Source organism: Ranitomeya imitator, chromosome 6 (genome assembly GCF_032444005.1).
Source record: "Ranitomeya imitator isolate aRanImi1 chromosome 6, aRanImi1.pri, whole genome shotgun sequence".
NCBI classification, from domain to species: Eukaryota; Metazoa; Chordata; class Amphibia; order Anura; family Dendrobatidae; genus Ranitomeya; species Ranitomeya imitator.
In genome coordinates, this window is record NC_091287.1 from 99861759 (window position 1) to 99876298 (window position 14540).

The following is a 14540-nucleotide window of genomic DNA, read 5'->3' on the forward strand; positions in this document are numbered from 1 at the left end:
TTTCTAAATTCTCTCTGAAAAAATAAAAAAAAATCAGTGGGAGATTAATATTGCCCTTTCTGCTTGTGTGCCAGTCTTGACTCCTGGGTGTGCCATCTCTCTCTCTCAAATAGTGGGCCATAGAAAGCCTATTTTTTTTTTATTTGGTTTCTAAATTCTCCCTGAAAAAATAAAAAAAAAATCAGTGGGAGATTAATATTGGCCTTTCTGCTTGTGTGCCACTCCTGACTCCTGGGTGTGCCATCTCTCTCTCTCAAATAGTGGGCCATAGAAAGCCTATTTTTTTTTTTTTTTGTTTCTAAATTCTCCCTGAAAAAATAATTTTTTTAATTTGGTTTCTAAATTCTCCCTGAAAAAAATCATTTTTTTTAATTTGGTTTCTAAAGTCTCCCTGAAAACATAAAAAAAAATCAGTGGGAGATTAATATTGCCCTTTCTGCTTGTGTACCAGTCTTGACTCCTGGGTGTGCCATCTCTCTCTCTCAAATAGTGGGCCATAGAAAGCCTATTTTTTTTTTATTTGGTTTCTAAATTCTCCCTGAAAAAATAAAAAAAAATCAGTGGGAGATTAATATTGCCCTTTCTGCTTGTGTGCCACTCCTGACTCCTGGGTGTGCCATCTCTCTCTCAAATAGTGGGCCATAGAAAGCCAATTATTTTTTCTATTTGGTTTCTAAATTCTCCCTGAAAAAATTAAAAAAAAATCAGTGGGAGATTATTATTGCCCTTTCTGCTTGTGTGCCAGTCTTGACTCCTGGGTGTGCCATCTCTCTCTCTCTCTCTCAAATAGTGGGCCATAGAAAGCCTATTTTTTTTTTATTTGGTTTCTAAATTCTCCCTGAAAAAATTAAAAAAAATCAGTGGGAGATTAATATTGCCCTTTCTGCTTGTGTGCCACTCCTGACTCCTGGGTGTGCCATCTCTCTCTCAAATAGTGGGCCATAGAAAGCCTATTTTTTTTATTTGGTTTCTAAATTCTCCCTGAAAAAATCATTTTTTTTTATTTGGTTTCTAAATTCTCCCTGAAAAAATTAAAAAAAATCAGTGGGAGATTAATATTGCCCTTTCTGCTTGTGTGCCAGTCTTGACTCCTGGGTGTGCCATCTCTCTCTCTCAAATAGTGGGCCATAGAAAGCCTATTTTTTTTTTTATTTGGTTTCTAAATTCTCCCTGAAAAAATAAAAAAAAAATCAGTGGGAGATTAATATTGGCCTTTCTGCTTGTGTGCCACTCCTGACTCCTGAGTGTGCCATCTCTATCTCTCAAATAGTGGGCCATAGAAAGCCTATTTTTTTTTTGTTTGTTTCTAAATTCTCCCTGAAAAAAATCATTTTTTTTAATTTGGTTTCTAAATTCTCCCTGAAAAAAATCATTTTTTTTAATTTGGTTTCTAAAGTCTCCCTGAAAACATAAAAAAAATCAGTGGGAGATTAATATTGCCCTTTCTGCTTGTGTGCCAGTCTTGACTCCTGGGTGTGCCATCTCTCTCTCTCAAATAGTGGGCCATAGAAAGCCTATTTTTTTTTAATTTGGTTTCTAAATTCTCCCTGAAAAAAAAAAAAAAATCAGTGGGAGATTAATATTGGCCTTTCTGCTTGTGTGCCACTCCTGACTCCTGGGTGTGCCATCTCTCTCTCTCAAATAGTGGGCCATAGAAAGCCTATTTTTTTGTTTTTTGTTTTCTAAATTCTCCCTGAAAAAATAATTTTTTTTATTTGGTTTCTAAATTCTCCCTGAAAAAAATCATTTTTTTTTAATTTGGTTTCTAAAGTCTCCCTGAAAACATAAAAAAAAATCAGTGGGAGATTAATATTGCCCTTTCTGCTTGTGTACCAGTCTTGACTCCTGGGTGTGCCATCTCTCTCTCTCAAATAGTGGGCCATAGAAAGCCTATTTTTTTTTTATTTGGTTTCTAAATTCTCCCTGAAAAAATAAAAAAAATCAGTGGGAGATTAATATTGCCCTTTCTGCTTGTGTGCCACTCCTGACTCCTGGGTGTGCCATCTCTCTCTCAAATAGTGGGCCATAGAAAGCCAATTATTTTTTCTATTTGGTTTCTAAATTCTCCCTGAAAAAATAAAAAAAAAATCAGTGGGAGATTAATATTGCCCTTTCTGCTTGTGTGCCAGTCTTGACTCCTGGGTGTGCCATCTCTCTCTCTCTCTCTCAAATAGTGGGCCATAGAAAGCCTATTTTTTTTCTAAAACAAGTGGGAGATCAATATTGACATTTGTGCTTGAGTGACAGTCCTGCGTGTGTGGTATCTCTCTCATTTGGTGCCACCGAAAACAGAGTGTGTAACATTGTGCCTGATTTTCCTTGCGGTCTCACCCACCTGTAAAGGGATATCTAAATCATACTGAAGTTATAGCTCACCGTGTAAGTTGTTTTACAGCAACATATACCGTTACTTTGGTTAAGTTTTTAAAACAATGAGGAAGTCTGGTGGAAGAGGTCATGGCCGTGGGTGTTCATTGTCAGCTGGTAATGATGGTAGTGGTAGTGGAGCATCAGGTGGTCGTGGGAAAAAAAATATTGCACCTAAGTCTGGAGCTGTGGAGCCAGGTTCGTCGTCTGGCTACAGAAGGCCTCGAACGCTCCCTTTTCTGGGAGTAAGAAAACCGCTTTTAAAGCCGGAGCAGCAAGAGCAAGTTTTGGCTTACCTTGCAGACTCAGCCTCTAGCTCTTTTGCCTCCTCTTTTGAAACTGGTAAATGTAAAAGCAGCGCGTCGTTAGTGGATGTTCACGGTCAGGGACAAGTCGCTTCCTTGTCCTCTTCAGCAAAAACAACAACAGAGAAGGATGCAGCAGGCGACACAACGGGTTACTCCATGGAGCTCTTTACACATACCGTCCCTGGCTTAGAAAGTGAAGCAGTTAACAGGCCATGCCCATTACAAGTTGAATCTGACATGGAGTGCACTGATGCACAGCCACAGCCAGACTACTATGCTGGTCCTTTGACTCAGACCACAACATTGCCCTCGCAGGGTACTGATCCAGAATCAGACCCTGATGAGACTATGTTCCCCCTTCACGAACGCTCTACCACCGACTTACACGGTGACACAGACGAAGTTGCGCACGAGCTAGAAGAGGAGGTTATAGATGACCCAGTTGTTGACCCTGATTGGCAGCCATTGGGGGAACAGGGTGCAGGCGGCAGTAGTTCTGAAGCGGAGGAGGAGGGGCCGCAGCAGGCATCAACATCGCAACAGGTTCCATCTGCCGGGCCCGTAGATGGGACAAAACGCGTGGCAAAGCCAAAAACTGTTGGAGGACAGCGTGGCCATCCGGTTAAAGCTCAGTCTGCAATGCCTGAAAAGGGATCCAAGGCTCGAAAGAGTGCAGTCTGGCATTTTTTTAAACAACATCCAATTGATCAGCGCAAAGTCATCTGTCAAAAATGTTCAACTACCTTAAGCAGAGGTCAGAATCTGAAAAGTCTCAATACAAGTTGCATGCATAGACATTTAACCACCATGCATTTGCAAGCCTGGACTAACTACCAAACGTCCCTTAAGGTTGTTGCACCCTCGGCCAATGAAGCTAGTCAGCAACGCTACATCCCTGCCGTCACTGTAAGGCCACCATTTTCCGCACCACCTGCAGTATCTGTGCAGGTTTCTTTGCCAGGCCAAAGCAGTCAGGGTCAGGGAATCACCAGTTTCGTAGTAGGAAACACTGCATCTAGGGCACAGGCGGAAACAATACCGTCTCCAACCGTCTCTCAGTCTGCCATGTCCACCGGCACACCCGCTAGTTCCACGATCTCCAGCTCTCCAGTCCAGCTCACCCTACATGAGACTCTGGTTAGAAAAAGGAAGTACTTATCCTCACATCCGCGTACACAGGGTTTGAACGCCCACATAGCTAGACTAATCTCGTTAGAGATGATGCCCTACCGGTTAGTTGAAAGTGAAGCTTTCAAAGCCCTGATGGACTACTCTGTACCACGCTACGAGCTACCCAGTCGACATTTCTTTTCGAGAAAAGCCATCCCAGCCCTCCACCAGCATGTTAAAGAGCGCATCGTCCATGCACTCAGGCAATCTGTGAGTACAAAGGTGCACCTGACAACAGATGCATGGACCAGTAGGCATGGCCAGGGACGTTACGTGTCCATCACGGCACACTGGGTGAATGTGGTGGATGCAGGGTCCACAGGGGACATCAATTTCGGGACAGTTCTGCCTAGCCCACGGTCTAGGAAACAGTTGGCTGTAGGTGTTCGCACCCCCTCCTCCTCCCCCTCCTCTTCGTCCTTCTGCAGAAGCGAGAGCTCGTCCACAGACCGCAGTCGCCAAACCACTCCATCCACAGCTGGCACTGTTGCACACCAGTTGTCCCATTATGGGGCAGCTACTGGCAAGCGTCAGCAGGCTGTATTGGCTATGAAGTGTTTGGGCGACAACAGACACACCGCGGAAGTTCTGTCCGAGTTCTTGCAGAGAGAAGCGCAGTCGTGGCTGGGCACAGTAGATCTTGAGGCAGGCAAGGTAGTGAGTGATAACGGAAGGAATTTCATGGCTGCCATCTCCCTTTCCCAACTGAAACACATTCCTTGCCTGGCTCACACCTTAAACCTGGTGGTGCAGTGCTTCCTGAAAAGTTATCCGGGGTTATCCGACCTGCTCCTCAAAGTGCGCGGACTTTGCTCACATATCCGCCGTTCGCCCGTACACTCCAGCCGTATGCAGACCTATCAGCGGTATTTGAACCTTCCCCAGCATTGCCTAATCATAGACGTTGCAACAAGGTGGAACTCAACACTGCACATGCTTCAGAGACTGTGCGAAAATAGGCGGGCTGTTATGTTTTTGTGGGAGGATACACATACACGGGCAGGCAGTAGGATGGCAGACATGGAGTTGTCAGGTGTGCAGTGGTCGAAGATACAAGACATGTGTCAAGTCCTTCAGTGTTTTGAGGAATGCACACGGCTGGTTAGTGCAGACAACATCATAATAAGCATGAGCATCCCCCTAATGCGTCTGCTGATGCAAAGTTTGACGCACATAAAGGAGCAGGCATCTGCAGACGAGGAAGAGGAAAGCCTTGATGACAGTCAGCCATTGTCTGGTCAGGGCAGTGTACAGGACGAGGTAGCGGGCGAACAGGAGGAGGAGGACGAGGAGGATGATGGGGATGAGTATTTTTTTTAATGAGGAAGCTTCTCCGGGGCCACTGGAAATTGGTGGCGTGGCAAGGCCGGGTTCTGGGTTTCTGAGGGACACAAGTGACATAGATTTGCCTGAAACTGCCCCTCAACCAAGCACAACCGCAGATTTGACAACTGGAACTTTGGCACACATGGCGGATTATGCCTTACGTATCCTCAAAAGGGACACACGCATTACTAAAATGATGAACGATGACGATTACTGGTTGGCCTGCCTCCTTGATCCTCGCTATAAAGGCAAATTGCAAAATATTATGCCACATGACAACTTGGAACTAATATTAGCAACCAAACAATCAACTCTTGTTGACCGTTTGCTTCAGGCATTCCCAGCACACAGCGCCTGTGATCGTTCTCACACGAGCAGCAGGGGGCAGCAGACCAGAAGTGTTAGAGGTGCAGAAATCCGAAGTGGCATTGGACAGAGGGGTTTTCTGACCAGGTTGTGGAGTGATTTTGCTATGACCGCAGACAGGACAGGTACTGCTGCATCAATTCAAAGTGACAGGAGACAACATTTGTCCAGTATGGCTACTAACTATTTTTCATCCCTTATCGATGTTCTACCTCAACCGTCATTCCCATTTGATTACTGGGCATCCAAATTAGACACCTGGCCAGAATTGGCAGAATATGCATTGCAGGAGCTTGCTTGCCCGGCAGCTAGTGTCCTATCAGAAAGAGTATTCAGTGCTGCAGGTTCAATATTAATCGAAAAAAGGACTCGTCTGGCTACCCAAAATGTTGTTCATCTAACCTTCATTAAAATGAACCACAACTGGATTTCGAATTCTTTTGCCCCACCTTGCCCGGCCGACACCTAGCTTTCCTATGAAAAGGTATTGCCTGTGGACTACTCTGAATGACTTTACCAATCTCGTAATTTGCAGCAGCTGATTGTCCAGCATACGACATGTTTACACCTCCCTAAATGGCCAAACTCCCCACACGGGGCCGTGGTATCGCCACTTGGCTCAAGCACCCGTGAGAGTGCTGTTTGTCTGAAGAGGTGGGTGTGCCCGCTTTTGGTCTACGGCACTGCCACTGGGTCCCTCATAGTACAATAAAGTGTCTGTGGCGGTGGTGGTGCGCACCCAATGTCAGACACACTGTTGTAACATGAGGGGCCCTGGGCATGTACCGCCGGCCACAAGAGAGTTCCCCCACCCCCAGCTCAAACATTGCTCTACCACTTGCACAATTATCTCTCACAGTTCCACCTATGTTTAGTCTATGCGCTGACATCCGTAAATTCCTGCCACTGACAATACCATTGTGTTGACATGTATGATGGTACTTAACATAGTCAGGGGCAGTGTCCTATATTTACCCAAGTAAATACTTTGTGCCAAATTGCTAGGTCTGAAACTACGCAGAGGAGCCCACCCCTGTACCTAATGATTGCACCCTTTTGGTTTTTCTTTTTGTTGTAATGCGAGACATTAACATGTATTTATTTTTTGGGACTACTAACTGGAAGACACTCATTACAATCGGCCGCCACTGACAACACCAATGGTGCCCACTGCCTGTGTACCCCTGCAAGAGAATTCAAAGTGCCTACAGCCCAATTTTATTGTTAGGCCTTCGAAGCCTGTCTGCGGTCCCTCCTTCCACTAGGCCTCCACTGACCTGTCTACTGCTGCCCGTGTACCACTGGAACCAATGTTAAAGTGCCTACAGCCCTAATTTATTATGTTAGGCTGGTTTCACACTAGCGTTTTTGAACGCATGCGTTTTTCCGCAAAAAAACGCATGCGTTTTTTCCCCTATATTTAACATTAAAAACGCGTGCGTTTTTTGATGTCCGCGTTTGTCCGCGTTTTTGAACGCATGCGTTTTTTAACTGCATGCGTTCACTTTCTAAAATGCAACATGTAGTATTTTGCAAAGCGTTTTTTTTTTCCAAAAAAACGCATGCGTTCACATGCGTTTTTTTTTGGAAAAAAATTGCATTGGAGTCAATGGAGACGCATGCGTTTTTTTGGACATGCGTTTGCATGCGTTTTTTTTGACGCATGCGTTTTTTTGACGCATGCGTTTTTTTTGGCACCATAGTTAAGATAAGGTTGTCTAGACACTGATAAGGCTCCCCCATAGCTGAAGGGTTATAAAAGGAAGGCTGGGGGAAGTTTCTGGTCACTTCTCATCAGACTCCAAGGAAGACAGCACCCTGCCCGGACGCATTGTTGGACAAGACACAGAGCAATGTGAGTATATCCTTGCCAATGCATTATTCTTCAATTTTTTGGATCTACATGTCCTAATTTTTTCAATGTTTTTCTTTCAACACGCATCAGAATGTCTTCTCCGGTTTCTTCGTCTGATGATGAATTCCAGCCACGGCAATCAGAAGTGGATCACGTGAGCGAGGTAATTTTTTGTTCCGTCAGCTTGGTAAGTATTGACTGTCACATCGACACATGAGGCAATTATATTTTTTTTATTCTATAGAGCACTTCAACTGAGGGACAGAGAGGTACGGAGCAGCGGAGTCAAGGTCCAGGTGGAAGACGGCAGCGGGTATGTATACCAGGCAGACTGTCCTTATTTAAGTTGTCTTTCATATTTCTGCCCTTTCTCATTTTTTTTTTTTTTTTTTAAATGTGGTTGAGCAAACTTAATTTTTTTTAATTAAATTTTAGGTTTCACAACGGGATGATGACCACATCGATAATGACCTGCTAATCACTCTGGTACAGGAGCGAGTCCCGTTGTGGGACAGCCGGGATCAACAGCACTCCGTCAATAGTGTTATCCGTCGTTTGTGGAGTGAGGTGGCCCAAGCGTTGTGGGATGGCTGGGAGAATTCAACGCCACGGGTCCGTAATGCATTTGGTAAGTATTGCACGGTAGTGTGAAGCAACAGACCTTGGCCATGCTCTCTTGACTGTGTGTGATGACAGAAACTTTTCGTAGTTTCTGTCATCACACACAGTCACGAGAGCATGGCCAAAAGTCCTGATTCTGACCATTATATTTTATTGTTATTTCACAGTGGACAAAGTAAGAACACGTTGGCGTTCCATGAAGGACCGCTTCAACAAGGACCTGCGTGCAGAGAAGAGTGCAGCTAGTGGTTCCGGAGCAAGGCACCGGCTGTACAAGTACCACCGTGTGCTGGCCTTCCTGAGACCGGTCCTTCTCTTGAGAACGTAAGTATTTGTCACATGCCTCCGGTTGTATTGCATTGACATAATCTGTCATTTTTAATTCCATAGGATGTACCGTCTTGTTATCGTTTGGTATTAATTTTCTGTTTTATTTTTTCACAGCACACACTGCACGACTGTCGCCACAGGTTCTGGAGCGGTCCTTCAGCCGACAGCCACGGACCCGTCCCAGCCATCCAGCAGCGCAGCACCAGGTGGGTCTTCCACAGTCACTGGAGACCAGGGAGCTGGCCCATCAGGTCTTCCCCTTTCGCAGTCCTCTTTCGCTGCACCCATTTTTGCGGGCTCATCCCGGCAGCGACAGAGGGCTTCGGATAGGTCCCTCATGCCCGAGTTTTTGCACTTGAGCTCGGTTTTACACGAAGCTATCAAGGCTTTAAGTGACAAAATGGATGTGTCCCATAACCTGTTACAGTGCCGCATCCAGGATGTCGCTAAAAGCCTTGATCAAGTTAAAGCCGACCTCCAGAAGCCAGCTCATCATTTTTTTAATAAAATCCACCAGAGCATGTCGGAACACCTTAGCCCTGATCTCCAGCTGAGTGTGATGCAGGCCTGCAATGTTGCTTTGGGGCAGGCTATGCAGCAGAGTCAGAGTCGTAATGTGGCGGCATATCCAACTGTGCCGTCACTGTCCGAAGTAAACACCATTCCTACCTCTGCTGCATACCACTGCACGGCCACCTCTATTCCCTCAACAGGTGTTCTCCAGTACAGCGCCAACACGATGACGAGTGCTGTTGGACATCCCACCGCCACCACCGTGACGACCGCTGCTCCGGCTTGGACCTCCTCCGCTGACACCTCTATGACGCAGGACCCTGGCGTGGCTTATCGGCCCGGCAACCTCCCGATGCAGCAGGACCAATCCATGCAATATCGGACCGGCCCACCCCCGATGCAGCAGGACCCATCCATGCAATATCGGACCGGCCCACCCCCGATGCAGCAGGACAGAGGCCTGGCATATCTGACCGGACCCACCCCGATGCAGGAGGACCGAGGCCTGGCATATCGGACCGGACCAACCCCGATGCAGCAGGACCGAGGCGTTGCTTTCCGGGCAGGAAACCCCCCGATGCAGCAGGACACATCCATGGCGTATCGCACCGGGCACCCCATGATGCATGACCAAGCCATACGTTTCCGGGCAGGACCCACCCCGATGCACCAAGAACAATCCATGGCTTTATGTTCCCCCCCACCAGCAATGCAGCAGGACGCTGGTATGGGATTTGTTTCCCCCACCCCAACGATGCCCCAGGACCCTGGGAGGGTGTTAAGTTCCCCCCCCCCCAACGAGGCACCAGGATCCTGGGAGGGTTTTTGTTTCCCCCCCCCAACGAGGCACCAGGACCCAGGCGGGACTTTATCTTTCCCCCCATTGGACTCAGAGATTGCCGAGCGCTCCACAATGGAGACTGACTGTGAAATTGTGGAGCCGGGTCCTGACGTGTCTCCCACCCAAAGTTTACACCCTAGCCCCAAAAGACTTCCCCCAACCCGGAAAACACAGAAAACTGGCAAAACCCATAAGAAACAGAAAACTTTGTTTATTCCTCCCCCATCACCTTCCGATGTGTCTCAACCGTGCAGTTTGTCTCAAGCCCCTCATGTTTTAAGCCCCATCCCCGAACTTCCAGACCCTTCAAGTTTTGTTGCCCATTCTCCTGCAACCTCTGCCTCCTCCTCCACGGTGAGCCAGGCTTCAGTTCTAAATACCCCCCAGTTACGGCACTCAACCCCAAGCCGGCGTGGTTCAACCCGGCGCGGTAAAAAAAAATAAATTTGTGTTTTTCCCCAATAAAAAAAAGTTTATTTTCAACAATTATGTTTGGTTTATTGTGTCTTTCACCGCTCTAAATACACACCAATAAACTGCGTTTACACACTTTTATTCTTTTGGCCTACACATATCTCCAGTAGTATAAAATACCAGACAACATCTATATGTGTTTCTTTAGTATACAGATATGAGTTGGCCAAAAAAATAGTAGTTATTTCCATACTCTTATTTTTAATTTTTAACTGGTGTAGTGTCACTGTACAAAGAGAAAATGGTGTAAATCAAGTTCAGAACTCAACTGAACCGGTCAGATGTCAAAATAGACACCTGACCTGTTTAGTTGATTACTGACTTGTATATTCACCATATTCTATATAGCACATTATGTGACAATGTTTGTCAAACTGATGGGACAATTGTTGGCACACGCTAACTATCTATCCTCACCTTGGCAGGTGTAAGAAATTTTGAATTCATGATCATGTTTATGTTCATCATGAATTCATTATTTCTTACACTTGACTTGACGGGAATAGAGAGCGTGCCAGTCGTGACGCAATGACGTCAAGAAGATTACCAATAAAGAAATTTAAATCTGGTTACATTATAAGTATGCGTGTTTATATCATTGTTTGTAAACCAAAATAGGGAGTGCAACAGAGGTCAATTATGATTAAAAAAATCAAATTATTACCTCATCAACTATCACCCACTCCTTGTTTTGGATTACAAATTATGATATACTACTACTGCCCATCTTTGTTCAACCTTTAGAGAGGAAAAAGACAGGAGACCTGGTGAACACAAAAAAGTTTATTAATTTGAAAAATTGGTATCAGTATTTAATATTTGGTAAACATTAACATACAACAGGACATTTAAACAACATTGTCCTGCCATGAAACCCGTCCAATATCGGACACAAAATAGGCCGCAAATTGGTCACGCATAAGACCAACGGCTGCAGTTGACCTCATCGGGTGATGATGAAAATCGGGCAATGGGTGTGAAATTGGTTCATCAAGTTCAATGTGGGGTCGCTCCTTAGCCATTATATAATTGTGTAGAACCACACAGGCTTTGACCACCTCGTCCACTGTTTCCACTTTTAGATTGATGGCTGTTGCGAGAATGCGCCATTTTGCAACCAGAATGCCAAAGCTGCACTCTACGGTTCTTCTTGCCCTGGTCAGTCTGTAGTTGAATATTCTGCGAGTATGGTCCAAGTCCCTACTAGAATATGGCTTCAGGAGATTTTCACACATCTGGAAGGCCTCATCCCCAACCATAACAAATGGCAGCGGTGACCCTTGAGTGTTGGGGAGAGGCTGTGGAGGGGGGAAATTAAAATTGTTGCCATACACACGGCGGCCCATATCAGAGCTCTTGAAGGTCTGGGAATCATTGCCACGGCCAAAAGCTCCAACGTCCACGGCGATGAAGCGACACTCCGCATCCGCTATTGCCATGAGCACTATCGAAAAATATTTTTTATAATTAAAAAACTCAGATCCGGTTCTTGCAGGTTTAACAATGCGGATGTGCTTCCCATCCACCGCCCCTAAACAGTTTGGAAAATCACACACGTTCAAAAATGTTTTGGATATTTCCCGCCACATGTCCACGGTGGGTACGGGTATAAACTCCTCACGGAGTACATTCCATAACGCACGACAGGTGTCCACAACAATTCCGGACAGGGTTGAGATTCCAAGGCGGTATTGGAAGTGCAGGGAAGATAAACTCTCTCCTGTGGCCAGAAATCTAGAAGGAAAAGAAACCAAAAAAAACATTATAAAACGGCTCTTATTTTATGTTGTTTTTCAATAAGAAAAATTTTAAAAAAACAACCCAAAATACATGTCATAACCCCAAAATTTGACTATCATTGGTTTATTTTTGGAACGTACCGTAATGTCACCAACAGACGTTCCTCGGGTGGAATTGCTCTACGGAGCCGTGTGTCCTGTCGCCGTATGGAACCTTCGACACGAGACAGTAATTCACGGAAAGAATCTTGCGACATTCTGGTGTAATCCTGGAATTTCTCCGGGTTGGCATTCAGCTCCGCATACAGGGTGTGATATGCTCCGCGGGTCTCACGCACTTCAATGATGGGGTGCCTCCAAAAACGCCGACGCTGTCTCCTTCTCCATCTTTGGCGGTTTCGGTCTTGCTCCCAAGCAAAAACACAGGCAAGGAAAATCTTGAAGCTGAACTCCAGTTGGAAATTAAAGTTCGCTATTGAAAGATCCATCGTGACACCGGAAACAGTAGCAAGCTCTGAAACTTTATGTACCCCTAGGGTCTATATATTGAGTCCCAATCATGTACGCCCTCTCTAGCCCACTCTATTCTCATTGGTTGGTTATTGTAACCTTTTTTTTTTTTTTTTTTTTTTCCCCAAAAATGCACAAAAAACGCAAACGCATGCAAAAACGCATGTAAACGCGTGTAAACGCTGCGTTTTTTTGACGCACGCGTTAAACGCGTGCGTCAAAAAAACGCAGCGTTTACACGCGTTTACATGCGTTTTTGTACCATGCGTTTTTTTAAAAAAACGCATGCGTTCAAAAACGCTAGTGTGAAACCAGCCTTAGACCTTCGAAGCCTGTCTGCGGTCCCTCCTTCCACTAGTCCTCCACTGACCTGTCTACTGCTGCCCGTGTTCCCCTGGAACCAATTTTAAAGTGCCTACAGCCCAATTATATTATGTTAGGCCTTCGAAGCCTGTCTGCGGTCCCTCCTTCCACTAGGCCTCCACTGACCTGTCTACTGCTGCCCGTGTACCCCTGGAGTCAATGTTAAAGTGCCTACAGCCCAAATTTATTATGTTAGGCCTTCGAAGCCTGTCTGCGGTCCCTCCTTCCACTAGTCCTCCACTGACCTGTCTACTGCTGCCCGTGTTCCCCTGGAACCAATTTTAAAGTGCCTACAGCCCAATTTTATTATGTTAGGCCTTCGAAGCCTGTCTGCGGTCCCTCCTTCCACTAGGCCTCCACTGACCTTTCTACTGCTGCCCGTGTACCCCTGGAACCAATGTTAAAGTGCCTACAGCCCTAATTTATTATGTTAGGCCTTCGAAGCCTGTCTGCGGTCCCTCCTTCCACTAGTCCTCCACTGACCTGTCTACTGCTGCCTGTGTACCCCTGGAACCAATTATAAAATGCCTACAGCCCAATTTTATTATGTTAGGCCTTCGAAGCCTGTCTGCGGTCCCTCCTTCCAATAGTTCTCCACTGACCAGACCAATGCTGGCCGTGTACCCCTGGAACCCAGCTGAGACTGCATGGAGCCTCCTTTTCTTCTTTGTTTTATATTTAGAAAGCCCAGATGAACTACGCTGTACCACGGTTCAAGCTACCCAGTCGACATTTCTTTTGCGAGAAAAGCCATCCCAGCCCTCCACCGGCATGAAAAAGTCTGCATTGTCATAGCACTACTCAAACAGTAGAAAGGTGCACCTGACAAGAGACGCATGGACCAGTAGGCATGTCCACAAAAAGTTTCGTGTCCATTACGGCGCACTGGGTTAATATGTTGGATGCATGGTCCACAGGGGACAGCCTACAAAGTCTGTCTGCAGTCCCTAATTCAAATTGTCCTCCGATGACCACACCACTGCTGCCCGTGTACCCCTGGAACCAATTTTAAAGTGCCTACAGCCTAATTTTGTTATGTTAGGCCTACTACGCCTGTCTGCGGTCCCTCCTTCCAATACTCCTCCACTGACCACACCACTGCTGCCCGTGGACCCCTGGAACCTATTTTTAATTGCATAGAGCATCCTTTTTTTAATAGTAGGCATACAAAGTCTGTCTGCGGTCCACTATTGAAATTGTCCTCCACTGACCAGAGCAATGCTGCCTGTGTACCCCTGTAACCTTTTTTAAACTGCAGTGAACCACATTTTTGGTTTAAGGCCTACTACCTGTGTCTGTCTGCGCCACTCAATACAGCTGTCCTCCTTTGAAAAAAGCAGAGCGTCAATAGTCTTGTTTTCAGCCTCTAGGAATTTGAAAACTGCATTGGGGCTACTACTTTGGTAGGGCCTACTAACGGTGTTTGCCGCTCCAAGGTGTGCCCCAGGTTTCCTCTCCATTGCTTGGGTCTTCCGACTCTCGTTTAGTAGTTGTTGAAAACTACACTGCATTAGGCCTACAAATTGGGTATGGGGTGTAGAGACGGTGTGTTCCACTCCAAGGTGTTCCCCAGGTTTCCTCTCCATTGCTTCGGTCTTCCGACTCTCGTTTAGTAGTTGTTGAAAACTACACTGCATTAGGCCTACAAATTGGGTATGGGGTGTAGAGACGGTGTGTTACACTCCAAGGTGTTCCCCAGGTTTCGTCTACATTGCTTCGGTCTTCCGACTCTCGCTTAGTAGTTGTTGAAAACTACA